Source organism: Amblyomma americanum, chromosome 10 (assembly GCF_052857255.1).
Source record: "Amblyomma americanum isolate KBUSLIRL-KWMA chromosome 10, ASM5285725v1, whole genome shotgun sequence".
NCBI lineage: Eukaryota > Metazoa > Arthropoda > Arachnida > Ixodida > Ixodidae > Amblyomma > Amblyomma americanum.
This window is the reverse complement of record NC_135506.1, coordinates 21,710,971-21,730,395: the sequence shown is the minus strand read 5'-3', so window position 1 is coordinate 21,730,395 and position 19,425 is coordinate 21,710,971. Positions and strand designations below refer to the sequence as shown.

At 46.1% G+C, this 19,425-nt stretch overlaps 1 pseudogene across 4 annotated transcripts; it reads left to right on the top strand.

Moving 5' to 3' along the window:
• The first annotated feature begins 841 nt into the window (after positions 1-841).
• LOC144107494 (ELAV-like protein 1-B pseudogene) lies at positions 842-11,788 on the top strand (annotated as a pseudogene). 4 transcript variants are annotated; one of them, XR_013309286.1, is made up of 3 exons: positions 874-918; positions 1,875-1,899; positions 9,451-11,788. The product of XR_013309286.1 is annotated as an ELAV-like protein 1-B pseudogene, transcript variant X2 (transcript). The 4 variants fall into 4 exon arrangements; XR_013309288.1 differs by lacking the exon at positions 1,875-1,899 and having other exon boundaries at positions 842-918; positions 9,649-11,788; XR_013309285.1 differs by lacking the exon at positions 1,875-1,899 and having other exon boundaries at positions 842-918.
• The last annotated feature ends 7,637 nt before the right edge of the window (positions 11,789-19,425 follow it).

Below are 19,425 nucleotides of genomic sequence, written 5' to 3'. Positions count from 1 at the left end.
CGATAGGGAATCAGTTTCTATGCCTTTACTGTCATCATACCCAATTTCTTTTCATTTTATTTGAAAATAATGAACGTACGTCACTTTTCCCGCGCACATAAGAAAACAGTTGATACACGCGCGCATGCTTGAGGCTGGCTGGTTGTTTTGAACAGGCAACGGATCTCTCGGTGCTCATCATAAGTTATATGGTACGGTCAACGTATTCTAAGCTGTGTGCGGACAGTTGAGTCAATGCTTTCTAGAAAGCTTACAGACATAATTTTGAATCAAGCGCGCTTACCAGTGTTTCCAATAATGCGCGTCGTTGCGCACGATGTAGTCTGGAGGTCTAGTGGGTCTAGCGTGCAGCTGGTCTAAAGCTGGTCTAAAAGACCACATTGTTAATTAACTATAGTAACGAATATATAATTCATATTGTGTCAACGTAACTCTGATCTACATACAAGCATTATTCAACCTATGAATAAGATTCACCAGACAAACGTTGGTTCTTGCTTTGTTTTCAATACGAGAGGTCTCAACGCAAGGCTCATTACTGAAAAGTGTAATCCTGAAATCGTAAGTACTTCGTCTTGAGCCGACCCCGCCTCCCTTCCAAGTGCCCATGATGAATAAAAAATAACCGAAGATCTCGAAGCTCCCTGGAACATCACTGAACACTTAGATTACGTTCGCTCTTTAAACGCCCAATCTTTTGCTAATGATATCTAAAATTAACAGCTGAGCACTATAGCATCTGTTAAGCTAAGATCTATTGCCTTCCAAAAATCAAAACCGAAAAGTCATGGACTGTCATGTAATGCAGTGCGTGCGCAGTTTATTGATTTCTGCGGTTTACCTCGGTGCCGCTAGGTGGCCAGTGGTCGGCTTTCGAAAATTCATGCAGCAGCGTTTATGACGTGAATTTCTGTCTTTGTGAGTAACCGATTTTATTTTTCCGTAACTAACGCTCTTTTCGCTCGGATTTTTTGTTTATACGCCGCGTAGTTTGCGACTCCACGACCGCGCTACTGTTCCCACGTTGTGCCCGGCGCTTGGTTGTGTATTCCACTCCGAAAGAGGAGTCTGCGCCAATGCACGCTAACCATGTTAGGCCTAACGTTTATGGTGGCGGCAGCGTCGGCGGGAGTTGGATCTTGTATTTTTGTTTTGCTCCCGGACGCGACGTCGTTTTGGTCGAGGAGACGTGCTGCCAGCGCGGGCGAGAAACTCTCCTGCGCGCTTACCGACGTTCGTTGCTCACTTTCTGGCAGAAAATTAAAAGCTACGAAGTGTACTGCGTCGTTCGCATAGTAAGCTGACGCTTCCGGCCGGCATCCGTCCATTGAACATGCCTGGCCTCTGGCTTGCAGTGCCCTATGGCCACTATGGCCGCGCTCTTCGGGGAATGCCGGTTTTTCTCTCACGTTCTCCATCCCATCTCTCATTATTCCGGGCCGTGGTGGGTGGGGTCGCCGCAGTGATGTCGGCTTGTTTGGATGTTCGAGGCGCTCTCCACTGTAAGTGCGCTTCGTTCTAAAGCGCACTGCTTGGCTCGAGCAGTAATAAGGTCATGCCTACGCTGTTTATTGGATTACCTGTGCTCAGGTGCGCATGCGTCGGGTGCCGTTAGCCTTTCGCGCTTTTTTTCGGATCGCTTGCGGGCCACCGAAATCTTGGCGATCGCGTTTATTTTTCGCGACTCCACGCACCCCGGTGTTCTCTCTCTTCTAACGTATAGAGCGTCAACGGGAACGGAGGCGGCTCGATTGTTACCTTGCTGTTTTCATACCGGCGCCTAGCATGTTATTTCACGTTTTTTTTTTGTATTTTTGAGTGCGCTGTGCAAGTGTTGATGAATAACACGTGCTTTTTTTTCTTTGCTTTTCTAGTAACGCACATTGAGGGCGTCTTTTTGTAAGAATTTTTTTCTATATTCATTTCTTTTGTGTAACTTTTTGCGAATAAAAAATGCCCATGGTGATTTTTTTTCTCCCAGATGAGTCTTCTCATGAACAGGCTGATATTGTTCATTAAATGCTGCTGCAACTCTGTATTCTGAGCTGACCTTTGGAAAAGGACCGATCTGGTGCTTGAGGGAATGCGTCTCAAAAGCTGCGCATTTTGTGCACTGTCTTGGTCATGCGATTAGTACAAAATTCTACGTTCGTTAGCTAGCGGCCGCTGTTTGTGTACAGGATGTTCCAGAGTGTGCAGCATAAAGCAGACAGCCGAGCGCCATACTCTAAGGGAGGCTCTGTTTCTCTATTCTTGTTCCACGAGTCACTCGCAGAAGGAAGTTTTGATTGTGTGGCACGGTGTTGCCGGCCATGTTTAAAGGACTACCAGTCCGATATGGTTGTGAGGACTGTAAAAAAAAAAACTGCAGTGACGAGTGGATGTCATTAGCAGCTTAAAAACGGCCAAGCTTTGTAAACTTATCATTGTCAAACTCTTTCAAGCATAGTCTTGCATAGACGCAAGACTGAAAATCTCTGCTCATAAAACAAGAGCAGTGCATGAGGAGGCTCACTGGAAGACATTGCGGACAGGGAGCATTGTGTGTGTGGGCTGTCATGGAAGGCAATTGGCGCGTGTGCGTGGTAATGATTCCTGTATGGCGGCATGCTGAGCAAGGGCACACAGGTGGTGCAGTCTGTTTTCCCATGCAAAGTATGTGTATTTGTGGTTCCGTCATGTTACCATTAATTACCATGTTGTGGGGTGAGGTTGCAAAAAAGCCATAGTTGCTAGTTTCCGGGTTGTGTGGCATGCCTCTTTCATTTGAAAGCAAGCAGTGGCTAGTGCCTTTCAGTGTGTCTAGAATGGAAGCATACAAGCCTTACTGCTTTCTGCGGGAAAATTGATGCATAGCTCATGCTTGGCATGGTTCACAACTTATGGGTCGCTTTGGCACGTAAAAACTTGCTCAAAACTAACATACTGCATGCACATGTAAATTGATCTGGGAACTTTCAAGAAGCAGTGTTCTGCTGTGTGAAATGAAATGTCAAGGAGTGGAATGTGCTGGCAAACAGTTATTGCTAACGCTTAGCTATAAAATGTATAATGCAAACATTGAGAGCTATGGTGCACTATGAAGCTGGTCATGTATCAGCATTTCCTTCCACTTCAGCGCACTTTGTTCACTGTATGGCATGTTTCATCATTGGAAGTGCAGCTGCTGCATGCCGCCATATTCTTGACGTCTGTTTGCGGTTTGTCGACTTTGTTTGGCAGTCGGCATGAGGTTGAAGAGTCTGCTTGCTGGAAACAAAAGTTTCCTGGGCCATTTGGAGTGCTTCCTTTAAAGAAGCTTTAGTCATGAAACTGGGCATTATACTCAGAAAAGGCTTACTGTGGCTTTGCAGTGGAAGATGTATGTAAAGGGGCGGCATTCTTGAGTGAGCTGTCCACGCAGGACTACTGGCAGTTTCCGTGCGGAGAAAGTTGTCTGGACGTATGGCCCATGAGAACCCATGGGTTGTTCAGCTGTGTGTAAGCAAGACAGGCGTGTAAGCAAGACAAGGAAAGGAAAGGGTGCAGTAACTGTTGCTTGTTGATAGACACCTGAACCACTCCTTGAGGAAGGGATGAAGGAAGAATAGAGTAACAGGTAGTGTAGTGGAGGGCTGTGGAAGAATTTCAGCTACCTGTGGATCTAAGCTGTGCACTTTTTAGGGGAAATTCAGCCGTGGAAAAAGGTTGCTGTTAGGAATAGCATAGAAACAGCATTAATGCAATAGCATTAGAGTTCACGTCAGTAGCAAAATTTGCCATCTAATGACGTGGAATTCACTGATTGGGCGGAGAGGACACGTGACTGTGTGAGGTCATCGCAGCCTGACCTGAGGGCCACCCTATTGGTAGAGAGAGGTCACGTGACCTTGTGACATCACCACAACCTGCCCATGGGGTTGTGGGCAACCTAGTTTCTAAATAGCATTAGAATTCATGTCAGGAGCAACCCGGGGCCATTTGGTGTCTCAAAATGTGCTGATTGGTCAAGAGAGGTAAGATTGAAATAAAAAATTAGAGAAAAAAATACATGCAAATATTGGCACCATCACAGCATAGTGCATACCTGCTACTACAGCTAGCAGTCCGAATATGCCGGTTGATGAGCCGACAGTTGCAAAGAAACTGACACAAACACGCGCAGAAGTAGCAACTGAATCCGCGGCAAATGTCAAATCTAATGCTATCGCATTCCACCCTTAAGGGAATTTAAAAGCCTCCCCGTAGTTTTTTGTTTCCTTGTTCTTGGTAACAGTGTGTGCTGCTGATACCGTTGTGCACGAGAGGTTTGGTACTAGTACCTAGCTAGTCATAAGAATTATGAAGCAGGAAAAGTTGCACGCGTGTTATTTCATTAGGTGTGTGATATGCTAGAATGCTTCTGTGTAATGCAGCTGGCATAGTGGAAAGTGAACTGCCACCTTTTTTAAAAGTGTGGTTGGGCTAACTGCAAGCTGGCTGAATTGGAAGTAGCAGGCACCAAGCTTTCATTGTGAGCATGAAGTCAGCGGCTTTGGAGTTTGTAGTAAAGATCATTTAATAGTGATTGATTTTAGACCTTCAAATTGCTAATCTGGTGGCCTTTATGTTACTGTAGCACTGATTAGGCGGTACAGTGCTTGAGCATCTGTTTATAGAGAATGTAATTTACTTTGAGACATGTTACAACCAGCATGTTGGGGGGGGGGGGGGGCAAGTTCAGCACAGGCTTTGGCATGCACCAGAGACTTAATTCATATTGAGCGCATTTCGTCATGCATTAATTAAGCCTGAAATTAGTGAACCACATGAAAGAAAGTGGACTTTAGCTGGTTCTGGAAGCTAGTATGTAGGCAAATGTCAAAGAATGTTACACTGGAGTTATTTCTGTAGAAGTGGAGCTGTGGCTATTCTGCGAAAACTGGCCACAAGTTCTTAGGAGGATTTTTTTCTTTTGCAGCATTGCACATATTTTCAGGCAGTGACATTTGCTGTAAATGTTGGGAAAGGTAAAGCACTTCACAGTTATGCAAAGAAGTGTTTTGCAATTTGTAAAGATAACAGCCATATTGCAGCTTAGCACTGTGTGAGCAAAGCTGCTGGTAGTGCAGGATTCTTGAAAGTGCTGATGGCGCCACTTACTATGCTGATTTGCCAGATTTATTAGGACACTGGCCATCCATTGTAATCACTTTTGTAGCATCTAATTGTCATCAAGGATTTAAAACAGCTAATAGAAGAGGTTAAATGCGTAAAGGGGTCATGACACTATTTTTCAGACTCTAGCTGTTTATTGCATGTTTGCTATGCATCTCTGAACAATTGGACAAAATATGAGCTCATTTGGTGCATCATGTAATTCGTAATTGAATTTTTAAAAGTTCTGAACTGTGTGGAAGTCAAGCAACACTGGCACGCTTGCAGTTCGTGACAACATAAAGTGACATTCCCTGCTTGCTGCGACTGAAGGGAAGGGTGGGGATGGTGAAGATGGTAAGTTGGAGGGGGACAAAGGCAACAAAGGACCGTGTCCTTCTCTATGTAGCTTCTGCCTAGCACAAATGCTGGTGTAGAGCTCTGCTTCTCCTTTAAGTAGGCATAATAATGTCCTGGCTAGTAGCTTCCAGGTAAAAGCATAATTTTTTGGTAGACCATGTCATCACCCCTTTAACTTTGAATTGTACACTTAAAACTGTGTATACTTGTGTAAAGAAGATAGATCAAGACATGATGCTTGTTTCGGCACTGGAGTGTTAATGTCAGATCAGCTTGCTCCTGCTAGAGGACAAAAGGTAGTGAGCAATGCAACCTGTCTATTAAGGGTGGCATAGTAATTAATGCCTAGTAGTTTATTCTTAAAAATATGAAATTTTAGCTCTGTAATGAAAGAAAAAAAATGGGACATATGCGTTCCACTGACCACTGAGAGACAGCCGCTTCAGAAAAAAAAAAGCATTTTTGTCATATGATGTGAACTTAGTGTAGGCATGCAAACAATAAATGAGAGAACGTACAAAAACCTGCTTTCTATGAAAAATATTGGGTCATTCCGTGCCAAACGTCCCAGACGTTGCACTTGAACATCTCCAATTTGTTCAAAAAATTTCATGGAAATTTATCCTAATGTGCGTAATCAAAGCCTGAAATATTTTTGCTGAAAAAAATTGATTTTTGAGGTGAGGGCAGTTAGAATATTGATAAAAGGCGAGAAACCAGGCACTGCTCAATAATTTATAAATTTTTAGAAAACACTTTTCAATTTTTTTCGTTGACATTTGCACAAACCTGGTTTTCGATATAATTTAGAGCATGCAGCTTTATATGGCATAAATATAAAAAAATCGAAAAGAAGCATGAAAATTACCATTTTTGCCGTTTTTTTTTAATATCAACTTGCTCTTGGAAATTCTTAAATAGCCGTTACGTTTCTCTAGATGTATAGTACCTATAACATGTTACAGGTAAGGAAGTTGCGTACATAAAAGTAAAAAAAAAGACCAAAGTTGCAGAAAGTGCGATTTGAGCCAAAAGCACACTCTGATTTCACCCTGAGGTGGTCCAAGTAAAAATGCAAACAATAGCGGGTTACGTAGAACAGTTTATTGCCTTTCTTTTCTGAAATTTTTATAGAGGTAATTCTTGTTTAAAGCGAGAAAGGAATTTTTGAAGTTGGGCTCTCGCGCTGCAAGTTGTGTTGTCTCTTAAAGTCTCTTCACTGCAGAACACAGCACCTGGCATGGCACAACACTTGTGGTCAGATAACTTCAGTTCACTGTCGTTCGCTGTCGTGCAGCATTTTTAGGGATGGAGCTAATTGCACTGATGAAATCAAAGATGACCAAGACATCACATCGAAAACAACCGAGCATGAGCCTCTGACGGCCACAAGGGTCAGGTACCACGCGGTGCTTCTTTGTCGCCTATTGTTTCAACATCGGATCATTCTGGTCATTTCCAGATCGGTGTCTCATAAGCTCTTTAAGCTGGTGCTTACGTCTGTCATGGCGCTGACAAGAATGACTGGCTGTGACAGAGCTACACCGAACAACTAGCTCACTTGGGCATATGCCGCCCCTGCAGCGTTGGGCAAATCTTTTCCCATGAATACCTGTTCGACTACTCAGCATTCTCATGCTTGCATGCAGTGCAAACCTCACTTAGGAACCAGAATTTGACATTTCGGCTGGCCAGTGTTGTACTCTGCTGTGAAGAGGCGTCAAGAAATGACGCAACTTGCGGCACGAGAACTTTAACTTCAAAAATTCTTTTCTTGCTTAAACAAAAATTACATCGATAAAAATTTTAGAAATGAAAGGCAATAAACTGTTCTACTTAACCCGCTGTTGCTTGTGTTTTTACTTGGACCATCTCAGGGTGAAATTAACGAGTGTTCTTGTCTCAAAACGCGTTTTGCAACTTTAGTATCTTTTTTTACTTCGATGTATGCAGTTTCATCACCTGTAACATTTCTTGTAGGTACTAGACATCTAGAGAAACAAAATGACTATTTTCGAATTTCCGAGAGCAAGTTGATATTCAAAACAAAAAACGACAAAAAGGGTACATTTTCATACTTTCGAGTTTTTAAAGATATTTATATCGCATAAAGCTGCATGCTCTGAATTAAATCGAAAGCCAGAATCTGCAAATGTCAATAAAAACAATTGCGAAGTGTTTTTGTAAAATTTGAATTTGTTATAAATTACTGAACAGTGCCTGGTTTCTCACCTTTTCTATATATTCAAACTGCCCTCACCTCGCACATCAATTTTTTTTCCGGCAAAAATATTTCAGGCTTTGATTGCGCACATTAGTATGAGTTTTCATGAATTTTTATGAACAAACTGGAAATGGTCAAGTGCAGCGTGTTGGACGTTTGGCATGGAATGACCTTATTCAAGAAATGTTCATGCTACGTCCATTCGCTTTCGACATGCGGACAGCAGACATGGGTATTCCTGCAGCAGGCTGCTTACCGTTCTGAAAATGCAGGAAACAAATTGCACAAAGAGGCACTCTACAGACTTTGCGTGTCAATCGTGCTCTCACTTGCCTTGGTTTTGTCAAGCACCACCAGGTTACAAAAACACGAAAACAATATAAAAAACAGACAAAATGTGTCGCTAGAAAGTTGTGCATTACATGTTGCACAGATTTTTGACCAACTAGTATAGGAAGGACCGAAAAAAGAAAGTAAATAAGGCATTTAGGGACTCGTGCGTAAGAAATAAGCTTTTGACACTAGTGATTATTTACCGGCTGGAGAGTGCGCCAATATCCTTTGTAAAACACATGCAGCACACGTTAATGGAACGGTTTGTTTTATGTAATATGTGCTGCCGCCAGGTTTACTATTAAAAGAAAAGCGCAAAAGGTTCTTTAGTCATCCAGGAGGTGGTGTGAGAAGTATGAAAGCAATGGATGCAGTGGTTGTTGGCTCAACTCAAAAATGGCAATGGAAAAAGTGGGACGTATGTGTCCCATAAAGGGTTAAATATATTGTCCTGTTTAGGTCACGGAGCTTTGTGGTCATGCAAATCACCACGTGGTGATATCTCACTGAACTGTGCACTTCGGTTTAAAACTAAATGTTGGTTGTGATAAACAGTGATTGGCTATTCATTAATTACCAGAATGATTTATATTTAGAGAGGAATTCCTAGTCAGTTATAAGCTCATTTATTGTTACCATGAGAAGTGTCAGTAGCCGGTGTTTCAAAATCAAGTGCCTCAACTTGTTGAGACTGGTTGGAAATAGGGCTTAATTTTAGTTTATGGCTTTAGCCTGAAGTCAAACAATGCGCTCAAAATGTTGAATTGGAGTAGATGGATTCAGACAGAATGAAATCTCTACTTTAGGTTTTTCTTCGCGGAAAAGGAGTGTTGCATAGGGGAATAGCTGCCCAGTTTGCAATTTGTCTCTGGAATTTTTGCAACCAGGAAACCATGTTGCAGTTTAAGTGCCTGAAGTTACGTGCTTCATTTTTACAAATCAACTGAAGGCGGTAATTATGGTTTGCTGTTTGATACTGGCAGATCTCTTTAGCTCCCCTGCACAAAAGTACCATCTCTTGGAATGATTTTTGTTAGCACTGAGAACGTTCTCACACCAGTTGGCATTTTAAGTTTCTATGTGTTTGTTGCTACTAGGACTAGTGTGGGAAAGAAATTTGCTAATAACTGATTGGCAGATCTACCTTTGTTATTATCTAGTTGGCACTTTTACGGCGCTCTTCTGGTGTGATTGCTTTTTAGTTGTAGCGTTGTCCCTCATGTGTCCTCGTGATTTGCCAGGGCATGACGGTAACGTCGATGCTTCCATGACAGCCCTTCTCTCCGTGCCGCTTGTGCTTTTTTTCTTGCAGTCTCTGTGCCCATCGTTTTTGGTGCTTTGATGTGATGGCAAAGAGCTGTGCAAGGAAGCACCTGTTAACCAACCCCCTTCCCTCCCACCTTTTTGCTCTTTTGCAGCCAGTGTTTTTTTTTACCCGTTTTTTTTTCTTCGTAATTTTTTTTGTTCTTTTTCTCGCTATTTTTTTACCGGCTTGGATCCGTCGTCTTTTACCGTCATCGCTGCTGCTCCTTGCTGCTGACGTTGGGGGCCCTCCTGTCTTCCTGGCCGGTTCGCCGACTCCACTGCCTGGTCGAATCATCACACATCCGTTGCAGTGCTGCGAAGGAAGTGCCTTTTTTTTTTTTCCTCCCTCCGGAGCCAAGCTGACAGTCACCACCTCTGAGCTCCTGGCAAGGCAGGGCAAGCGATACCGAACCAGAACAGCGAGGGCCTGACCCAGCGGGCACACTGGAACAAGACGAAGCCATGGAAGGCGACGGAGGCAACAGCCAGACCAACCTGATAATCAACTACCTTCCCCAAAGCCTGACGGACGAGGAGTTCCGCAGCCTTTTCACCAGCATCGGTCCCATAAAGTCGTCCAAGATTGTGCGCCACAAGGCAACCGGCTACAGCTATGGCTTTGGCTTTGTCGACTACCAAGGAGCTGGCGATGCAGCGCGAGCCGTTGAGACGCTCAACGGCCTGCAGCTGCAGAACAAGAAGATCAAGGTGGCATATGCGCGGCCCGGCGGCGAGACCATCAAACACGCCAACCTCTACATCCGTGGCATCCCCAAGCACTTCCCGGCAGAACAGGCCGAGAAGCTGTTTGCTGATTTTGGCCGTCTGATTCAGTTCAGGGTGCTCAAGGATGACTCGGGCGCCACCAACAAGGGCGTGGCTTTTGCACTTTATGACCTCCGCGAGAACGCCGAAGCCGCCATGGCAGCACTGACGGGCCAAACGTTGCCCGGTGCCACCGAGCCGCTCCTGGTCAAATTTGCAGAGGACAACGCCAAGAAGCTGCGGCCGCTCGCAGGCCGGGGTGCCCAGGGTCAGCTCATCGGACCCCCTGGTGCTGGCGGTGGGCCCATGCGTGGCGCTCAAGGTCGCTACCGGTACAACCCACTGACGGGCTCCTACCAGTATCCAATGGGTGGCATGGCTCCGGCTCCAACTGCAGCTGACGCTGGTGGGCACGTGCTCTTTGTCTACAACATTGGGACCGATACAGACGAGAAGTCGCTCTGGCAACTTTTTGCCCAATATGGCACTGTGACCAAGGTGAACATCATCCGCGACACGGCCACAGGCCTGTCAAAGGGCTTTGGCTTTGTCACCATGGCCAACTATCAGGACTGCGTGTGGGCTATTGAGGCCCTGAACGGGTTCCGCTATGCGGGTCGGCCATTGCAAGTCTCCTTCAAGCAGCCAAAGTAAAGAGGTTCTGGCTGGGAATGTTGCTAGGCGGTTGCGAAAGGTCCTAACCAGAGTGCAGCACTTAGCTTGTGAAGCTTTGAAGACCTTGCGGCAGCTGATGCGTTGCTGAGGATGATGGTACATGCTTGTAACATCGGGAAGCTTTGGGCAGCACTCTGGATACACTTCTCGCAACCCACGGGTTAGAGCATTGCGCTCCTGGTGACTGTCTGCGGCACAGTTGCAAGCTCCCCTCTTTTTTTTTTCCCTCACCGCTTTTGATTTGTTTTTCCGAGAACCGCTCTGGATTGGCTACACGCTGCCACATGTCGCCTGCGTGCTAAGAAGAAAACGGCGGGCCGCCACTAGGGGCTGGTAGCGTTTTGAGGGGTGGGGCTTGATATATATATTTTTGTCCTTCGAATCATGTATTGGACACATGCCTGACCTTCTACCCCTGTTTGTCTTGCTCAAGAAACGGTAGATTGGTAATGGAGCTGACAAGACTGTTCAAGAGCTGGGGGAAGCGGAAGAGTACCGGCATTCATCACTCGTCTTCAATATTTTTCTTTCTCTTTTATAAGTATGTGTGGGCATTTTTTTTTCTTCCTTTGTCGTGCGTGAATGTGCTGATGTAGTGAGAAGGGTGTGCTATATTTCTTTATTTCATTTTTCTCAGCGAATTGCCAAGTTGTTTTTTTTTCCTCTCTTGTTTAGTTTTCCTGGGTTCAGGTTGGCAGTTTCCTCCAGGTTGCCATGTTGCCATTGTGTTGTAAACTGTCATCTTTGTTATGATTGTTACAAATGTCAAAGACAGTTACGGATTGAGAACGGTGACTGTGCAAGCTACTCTTGCAACTTTCTGTGGCTTGTGTAGCTGTTTTTTTTCTTTTTGTCATTTGCATGGCCTATTCTCTTGGTCAGAAAAGGCACATCTAAGGGTTTGCCTGAACGTACATAATGTATCCTGTATTTCACATCAACTGATAATGCTCCTCTGCCACATTGTCCTGGATAAGCAGGAGGATCATGAAATAAAAGGCCCCCTCATCAGCTGGCTTCACTGTTACATGCAGCATTGAAGCCTTGCTCGAGTCTGTGCTCTCCTCCAAATGCATTGTTTGGCTGTTGCATAGGGATCCAGAACTGTGCTCAAATTCTGTTACATAACGAAAGCACAGAGTGCTGGCTTTTCAGTAAATGTAGGTATGCAGTTGCAAACTGAAGTTGTGGTAATGCCTATCCACGAAATTCATTGTACTTCAGGGGTAGCTGTGCAAAGGACCTCCAGCTTCAAATGCGTTGGCATAGTATGTCATCACGGAAAATGCCCATGTTCTGATGTCCACTTTTGCCTGGTTCTTCTGGAGCCAAAACGTGTAGACTGAGATTAGGTGCGCTTGACGTCCTGTGTGAACATGGCCCTTAGGTAAATCAGGAGGTGGGTGCGTGTGAAAGGTGAAAATGGGATATATTAGGTAGGGGTTTATCTCAGTGTTGAAGTAAGACAAACACAAAATGTGTGGCTGGTTTGCGGTGTAACATGTATTTAGACTCTTTAAAATTAGGAAATGTTTGTCGCTGGAGTGCCTGCAAATGTGACCAAGGAAGCACTACATTAGTAACTTGCGCATCACTTCAGGTGCCCTGCAAATTCCAGACTTGTAGATCATGTGGCTGAGCTGAGCATTCTCTGCAAGCCGAGGAATGTACTGTTGTGCCACCGAAGTGCTGTGGTGCTAACTTGAGGGCACAATGTAGATGTTGCAGACAGCAAGCAGGGGATTGTGCTGTACACTTAATGTATTGCAGGCTGAGCTGACAAAATCTCTTGCTTGATGAACAGGTGCAGGAGGTCTGTAGTTTAAGGAAATCGAAGTTTACAGATTTTGGTTCTGGGCAAAAATCGGTTCTGTGGCTCTCTCTACATTGACGTTTATAGTTAAAAGGCAGACTTGTTGCAGGAAAAAAAAAATTTCCCGCCACATAGTTCAGCATCGGAAAGGACTACGTGATCGCCGTTTTGAAGTAAATGGATGACGAACCATTGCTGCCATTGGTTTTGTACCAATGACTCCGTAAAAATTACCAGGGCACTTAAAGTATACTTGCCTGCAAGGAAGTTAAAGCATAGAACTTCCTAGAACGCGGGTTTTGTGGCAAAAGCTACAGTAGACTAGTCAGCGGCGCATGTGCCACTGGTTGCACCGAGTCATGAATTTTCCGCTGCTGCGCCGCGCCTCGAAATCCAATTTTTAATTTCCTCCTCTTTCCCTCCGTCCCTTACTGCGCGGTTCCGGTGTCCACTGAGATTTGAAAATTGATTTGGAGGGAAGGAAATGGCGCGGTATCTGTCTTAAATCTCGGCTGACACCTGAATCGCGCCGGAAGGGATAAAGGTGGGGCCAAAAGGAAGAAACCAGGGAGTCGTGAAATAGTTACTGCGCCATTTCCTTTCCTCAACCAAAGTGAGCGGGCGGCGTTGACAGCGTTGTAGAGGCCGTTCATATTCGCTAAAGGAAACCCGCACAACCGGTTCCCAGCGTCGTGGACACCTCAATCTCTCACTAATAGCGTTGGTGTCCATCTGCAAAAACCTGCTCGCATGTTCGGTTTTTGAGTAAAGGAAATGGCGCTGTAATTGTCTCGCATATCGGTGGCCACCTGTACCGCGTCGTGAGTTAAGGGAGGAAAGTGTGAGTGAAAGGTGCCGTAGTGGAGTGCTCTGGAATAATTTCGACCATATGGGGATCTTTAACCTGATCTGACATCGCACGGCACACAGGCGCCTTTATGGAGTCTAAGCGGAATGTCGGTGCGCGTTAAAGGTCCCCTGGTGGCCGAAATTCCGGAGCCCTCCACTACGGCACCTCGTCTCGCTACTACCTTCCCTTACGGTGCGGTTCGGGTGTCCACCGACATATGTGAGATTACTGCGCCATTTCCTTTCCTCAAAAACCGACCAAGCAGTTTTTTCAGTTCGACACCAACGCCACGCAGTACGCAAAACCTGCTTTGATTGCGTTCCGCACACTGGATAGGCAGCGCGCCCACCCTGCCATCTGTCACCACCGCCACATACCTCGAAGCGCGATTGAGGCGTCCGCCGAGCCAGGGAGCCAGTTATGCTCCCTTCCTTTCCTCAAAATAATTGGCGTCTAGAACGCCGACAGCTTTCGTTTTGTATATCCTGGATTACCTGAGCTCATCCACATTTTTTTCCCACGACGCCAGTATGCGTTCTATTTTTTTTATTTTACTTTTCACATCCAGGTGCTATGTCGACGTCCGTGACTATTGTGCCGTCGAAATGTATTTACAATTCATCAAGCAAATGTTTCCCCAATATCTCATCACGCACTGACAAACTTTTGCACATTTATCTTCACAGAACGACATATATCGTGCGGAGAAAGTTTTGCTGGCACGAAACTCCACATAGCCATTTAATGATGTCGCATTAAAAAGTACAAATGTTGGACGTATCGGTATCCGAGATATAAGCATAGTGCATTAGATTGCATGGATCAGCGCGTAGTATACGTGTATGACCGCTGAGTTTGCAATTGGATTTCTCGGGCTGCTTCGGGTTAGCCTACAAACGATAGCGGTGATGTTTAAGATGTGTGCAGGTCTCGTGAGGCATGGAAAGGAAGACGCTGATACGTCATAATTACAGCTCGTGAAGCAGCGTTTCAAAATACCGAGTAATATTTCATAACAATAATTGGTTTCGGGGGAAAGGAAATGGCGCAGTATCTGTATCATATATCGTTGGACATCTGAACCGCGCCGTAAGGGAAGGGATAAAGGCGGGAGTGAAAGAAGAAAGGAAAAAAGGTAGTGGAGGGCTCCGGAATAATTTCGACCACCAGGGGATCTTTAACGTGCACTGACATCGCACAGCACACGGGCGCCTTAGCGTTTTGCCTTCATGAAAACGCAGCCGCCACGGTCAGGTTAGAACCCGGGAACTCCGAATCAGAAGCCGAGCGCTCTAACCACTGAGCCACCGCGGCGGGTATATTTTATAACAGCAGAAACCGAAGCGATGTCGGCGAAACTATGACGTCACGATATACAAACTTGAATATTTATAACAGCACGATATACACACAATATATATACACACACGATGTACATTACGATATACAAACTCTTGAAGTCGCGCATACTGCTCCAAAACTTATGTGCACGTAAAATTGGCTACCTGCCGCAGTGACTCAGTGGTTAGGGCGCCCGGCTACTGAGCCGGCGTTCCCGGGTTCGAACCACTAATCTCCACTAGGAGGCTGGATGCCGCATTCCCGCTTTCCAAAGTGGGCGCATTAAAAGCCACCGGAAGTTCGGTGTGTGCTGTGTATTTCAATGCAAGAAGTAGCGTCTTTCGCCCTTCCGTTCTCAGTTTTTCGCGTTTGTTTCGTGTAACGTCTACTGTAATATCAAAGGAATAAGCAAGCTCAACGCGAGGAATGTGTACATTGTTTGGGGAACCCTGTAATATCAGAGAAACCGAAGAAAACAGGCACGCAGATCTCACCATGCCGCGGCGAAGGGGTACGTGCATTAAACACTGTTTTCTTATCTGGTTCTTGTCTTCCGAGCGTAATTAGGAGAAGTAGTGGAATGACGATGAGTCTAGGTCATGTTAAAAACAAATTTTCGTGTGGCAAAGAAAAGACAATGGCGCGGAAATACTGATACTCGGAGCCACTCGTTATACAGCTGCCGCTGTTTCAGTTTCGGGTTGGTGGCGGACGATGTCTCTTCTCATCGGTAGCAGGTGATCTTTATCGCTTTAGTGTGTCATTTACTTTCTAGGCGTGCTTTTAATCTAACTGTATAGTACAGCCAGCCTGTTATGTTTGTGGCGCAGGCAGAGGCTCTTTTTTTTTATGCCTCACCATAATTTATGTATAGTACAACCACGTTTCATCTACACAGCACGAGAGAGACGACTGACGAGAAAGACGAATGCAGCAGCGCACATGACAAGCGCTGTTAGAAGTCAACTGCACCAAGCATCACGAATAAAAGCCCATTCAGGCATAATTTGCTACAGTACGAAACAGTGCTTTATACACTCAGTCGAAAAAGCAATACACTCAGTCGAAAAAGCCTTTTGGGCGCGCTAATGTCTACCAGCAGAACACCGACGGCACCCCACCAGACTGTGGCCTCTCCCCCACTCCGGTTCGGTCTAAACATAATTCGGTAAAATGTCACTGCAAAGTCGGCTGCCTAATGAAGGTTTCCACCTATTCCTTTTTAAATTTATCCCTCATTGATGGTATAACTTGGGCTTAGAGCGCGATAACGTGCACCACAACAGAGTTGGCGACGCTAGCGCAACGGGACGACACAGAGCTGAGCAGACAAGGCTCCGTACGTACTGTGTGTAGCGACGTTCTGTCGTCTGCTAGTGCCGTCCCATAGGGATGCAACGAACCCTCATTTTTGAAACATCTTTCCCGAGGACTTCGCTGCTCTCCTCATGCAGTGGATGGCGCAGCAGGTAGGCATTGTCATGAAAAAAAAGACGAGAATGTCGAAAAGACAAAATGCTAATTGGAAAACGAAAACTGAATGTGAAAAACTGTGCTGTGGTCCGATTTCGTGCACTGCCAAAGGCTGACTTCCGGGACATGCCATCCAACTTCCGGCGGCTTCACTTTCGGGCGCCCGATTCGGCATCCAGCCCCCTAGCGGAGATCAGTGGTTCGAACCCGTCCGCAGCGGCCGCATTTCGCGGAGGCGAAACACAATATGTCTTGTACAAATATATTTTTGTGTAAATAATGTATCACCTCTCCCTATGTCCTTTGTTACTGTCCCCTCACCTCTTTCATTTCACTTCTTCAATATGCCTGGTATCATTTATTTCCGCTGCCCCAGCTCAGGTGCCGCCGTAGCGATGGCAAATGCCGGGGTTAGCAAAAATCTTTTACCTTCCTTTTTGTATTTATTTTACATTAAACACTGCTACTACTATGCAAAAAGCGCCAGCGGGCTGTACGATGTGGGTGCCGGCGAACTGTTTGTCACACAGATGCCGACTCAAAAAGAATTACAAGAATCGGCGCGTAAGAACGGGAGTTATTCAATGAACAAATATCAAAATACAAGCAAACAATGCTGCCTGAACTCGATTTTCTCTGCTTCCGATTTCACTTTCCCAATGACACCACTGGGTGGGACCAATCAGAACAGCGCATGGAGGAAGGAGAACTCGGGAGAGGCCCCCGCCATTCGAGCTCCATGCCAGAAAGTTTGCCGGAGCCGGTGCAGCTAATGGCAACACTGGGCGCTGCGGCGTCGTCTGCTGCAATGCGTGCTGCGCATGCGCAAGCGTGCTGAGATGGCGGCACAGTAGGTGGTGGTGAAAACATTTATTAATCATTGAGGTGTTGAGGCAGGTCACGCCCTTACAACTACTAGGTAGGATGCCTAGTCAGGCACCCCAATGGCGGTTGCCTCAGCCCGGGCGCGCGCTGCGTTAAGGCCCTTTGGGCCCCAAGGGTGCAGCAGCCGGACAGGGTCGCCTCCCAGTCCTCACGGGTGGGGTTTGGGATAGGGCGTAGGGATGGGCTCTGCTGGCAGGCCCACACCATGTGGTAGGTGTCAGACAACTCTCCACAGTGCGAGCACCACCCGTCGAATTGAGAATTGAAATGCTTTAGATTTGCCGGGCACAGCATCGTGTTAGTGAGCAGGCGCAGGAGTACCCGCTCGTTGGCCTTCCCCTGCCCTTTGCACGGGGTGGGTAGAGTTTGGTGTGCGTGAATTTGTAATAATCAGATATTTCCTTACAAGTGTAAACCGGATTAAAATCGGAGTCCTGGTCAGTGTCTGGTACCGTGGGAAATGCCCGGAGAAAGAGCGCGCGCGCGGCGGCGTCGGCTGCTTCGTTTCCGCGGAGGCCTTGGTGACCTGGAGCCCAAACGAGAGATCGGTGCGCGGGATTCGAGTCAAGGCTGCAATTTTGGTAGATGCGATAAGCCAGGGGAGTAGCCCACCCTTGTTCGACGTTTCGACAAGTACCTCGCGAGTCGGTGATTATGTATTGGAGGAGGAGTCGGAGGCTGCCAGGGCGATGACAACCTCTTCTGCGTGAATTGCTGACTGGGCCTTGAAAATAAGGGCGTCTACTGTTTTGCCCTCATGGACGACCGCGGCCGTGTACCATCCCCTGGGGTCCGGGCCGGAGGCGTCCACGTATAAGACCCCTGGTTTGCTCCAAAAATGGCGGTGCAAGGCTTCCGCCCGTGCCAGGCGCCTGCCATTATGGTCCTCTTTGGACATGTTGGTGGGGAGAGGCCGCCCTTAGAGAGCGCGTCTCCAGTGTACGGGAAGGCGGCATCTCTCCTCTGTGAATTGGCTGTGCTGGATTTGAAGGCGGGCTAGAAGGCGGCGACGCGACCCTGTCTTTGTGAGACGACTGTATTGGCTGTTGAGGTGGGCCTCCCGAGGCTCCCTGAAAGTGTTCACCGCCCCCAGTGCCATGAGGTGGCCTGTACAGGTAGAGACCGGGAGGTCCAGGAATATTAAAAACAGGAATATACGCTGTACGAACGATGCTAATAGCATCACTATAACTCACTCTATGCAACCAACAGGCAAAACAATGTACTGAAATTGTGTTTCATGGCCCCTATAAAGATCCCCAGGTGGTCAAAATTATTCCTCATCCCTCCACTACGGCACCTCTTCCTTTCTTCTCTCACTTCCTCATTCATTCCTTCCATTAAGGCGCGGCTCAGGTGTCCACCGAAATGTGAGACAGATACTGCGCCATTTCCTTTCTCAAACCCGCCGCGGTGGCTCAGTGGTTAAGGCGCTCGTCTACTGAGCCGGAGTACCCAGGTTCGAACCCAACCGCGACGGCCGCGTTTCGATGGAAGCGAAACACACACACACACACACACACGCACGCACGCACACACACACACACACACACACACACACACACACACACACACACACACATCTGACGCGTTGGGAGTGTTGAGGTCACGTGAGGCACGAAAAGCTGCAGTGTGACCGATGATAGGTCGTTTGTTGTCATTCCAACTCTAGCAAATATATATATATATATATATATATATATATATATATATATATATATATATATATATATATATATATATATATATATATATATATATATATATATATATATATGCACCTACGATGAAAATTAGCACTAAACTACTTATTGTACCCCATTTGCAAATTTTTCGGCGAGAAATTTTATCAGAGTATGCATGAAATTCACACTATTTTCAGACCTACCTTCTGGGTAGAACATTTTAAGGCTTCTTTCTAAGAATACTTTCAAGACAGTAATCATCTTCAATGCAAACTGCTGGAATAGCTTCAGCAGCATTAAGTGCTGAATGTTTGAGACGATGTCGTTTTGTCTCTACTTTGGGAACACATACAGTTCGATCAAGGTGTATGCAGATCTTGTTCCAAGCGTATTCTACTCCATACCCCCGCCACACGGTAGCGAGCTCTGGCCTCACGTTGACGCTCGTAATTTTTTTTCTAGGGCTATCAGTTTTTTTACTCATAATGCTATGACATATTACGCTTAAATTACTGTACGACCACCGACCTGCAAGCGCTATAACTTGTGATCGCGCCGCAACCACATTTCTTTTTTTTAAGAGCGCTTGCAACTTCGAATG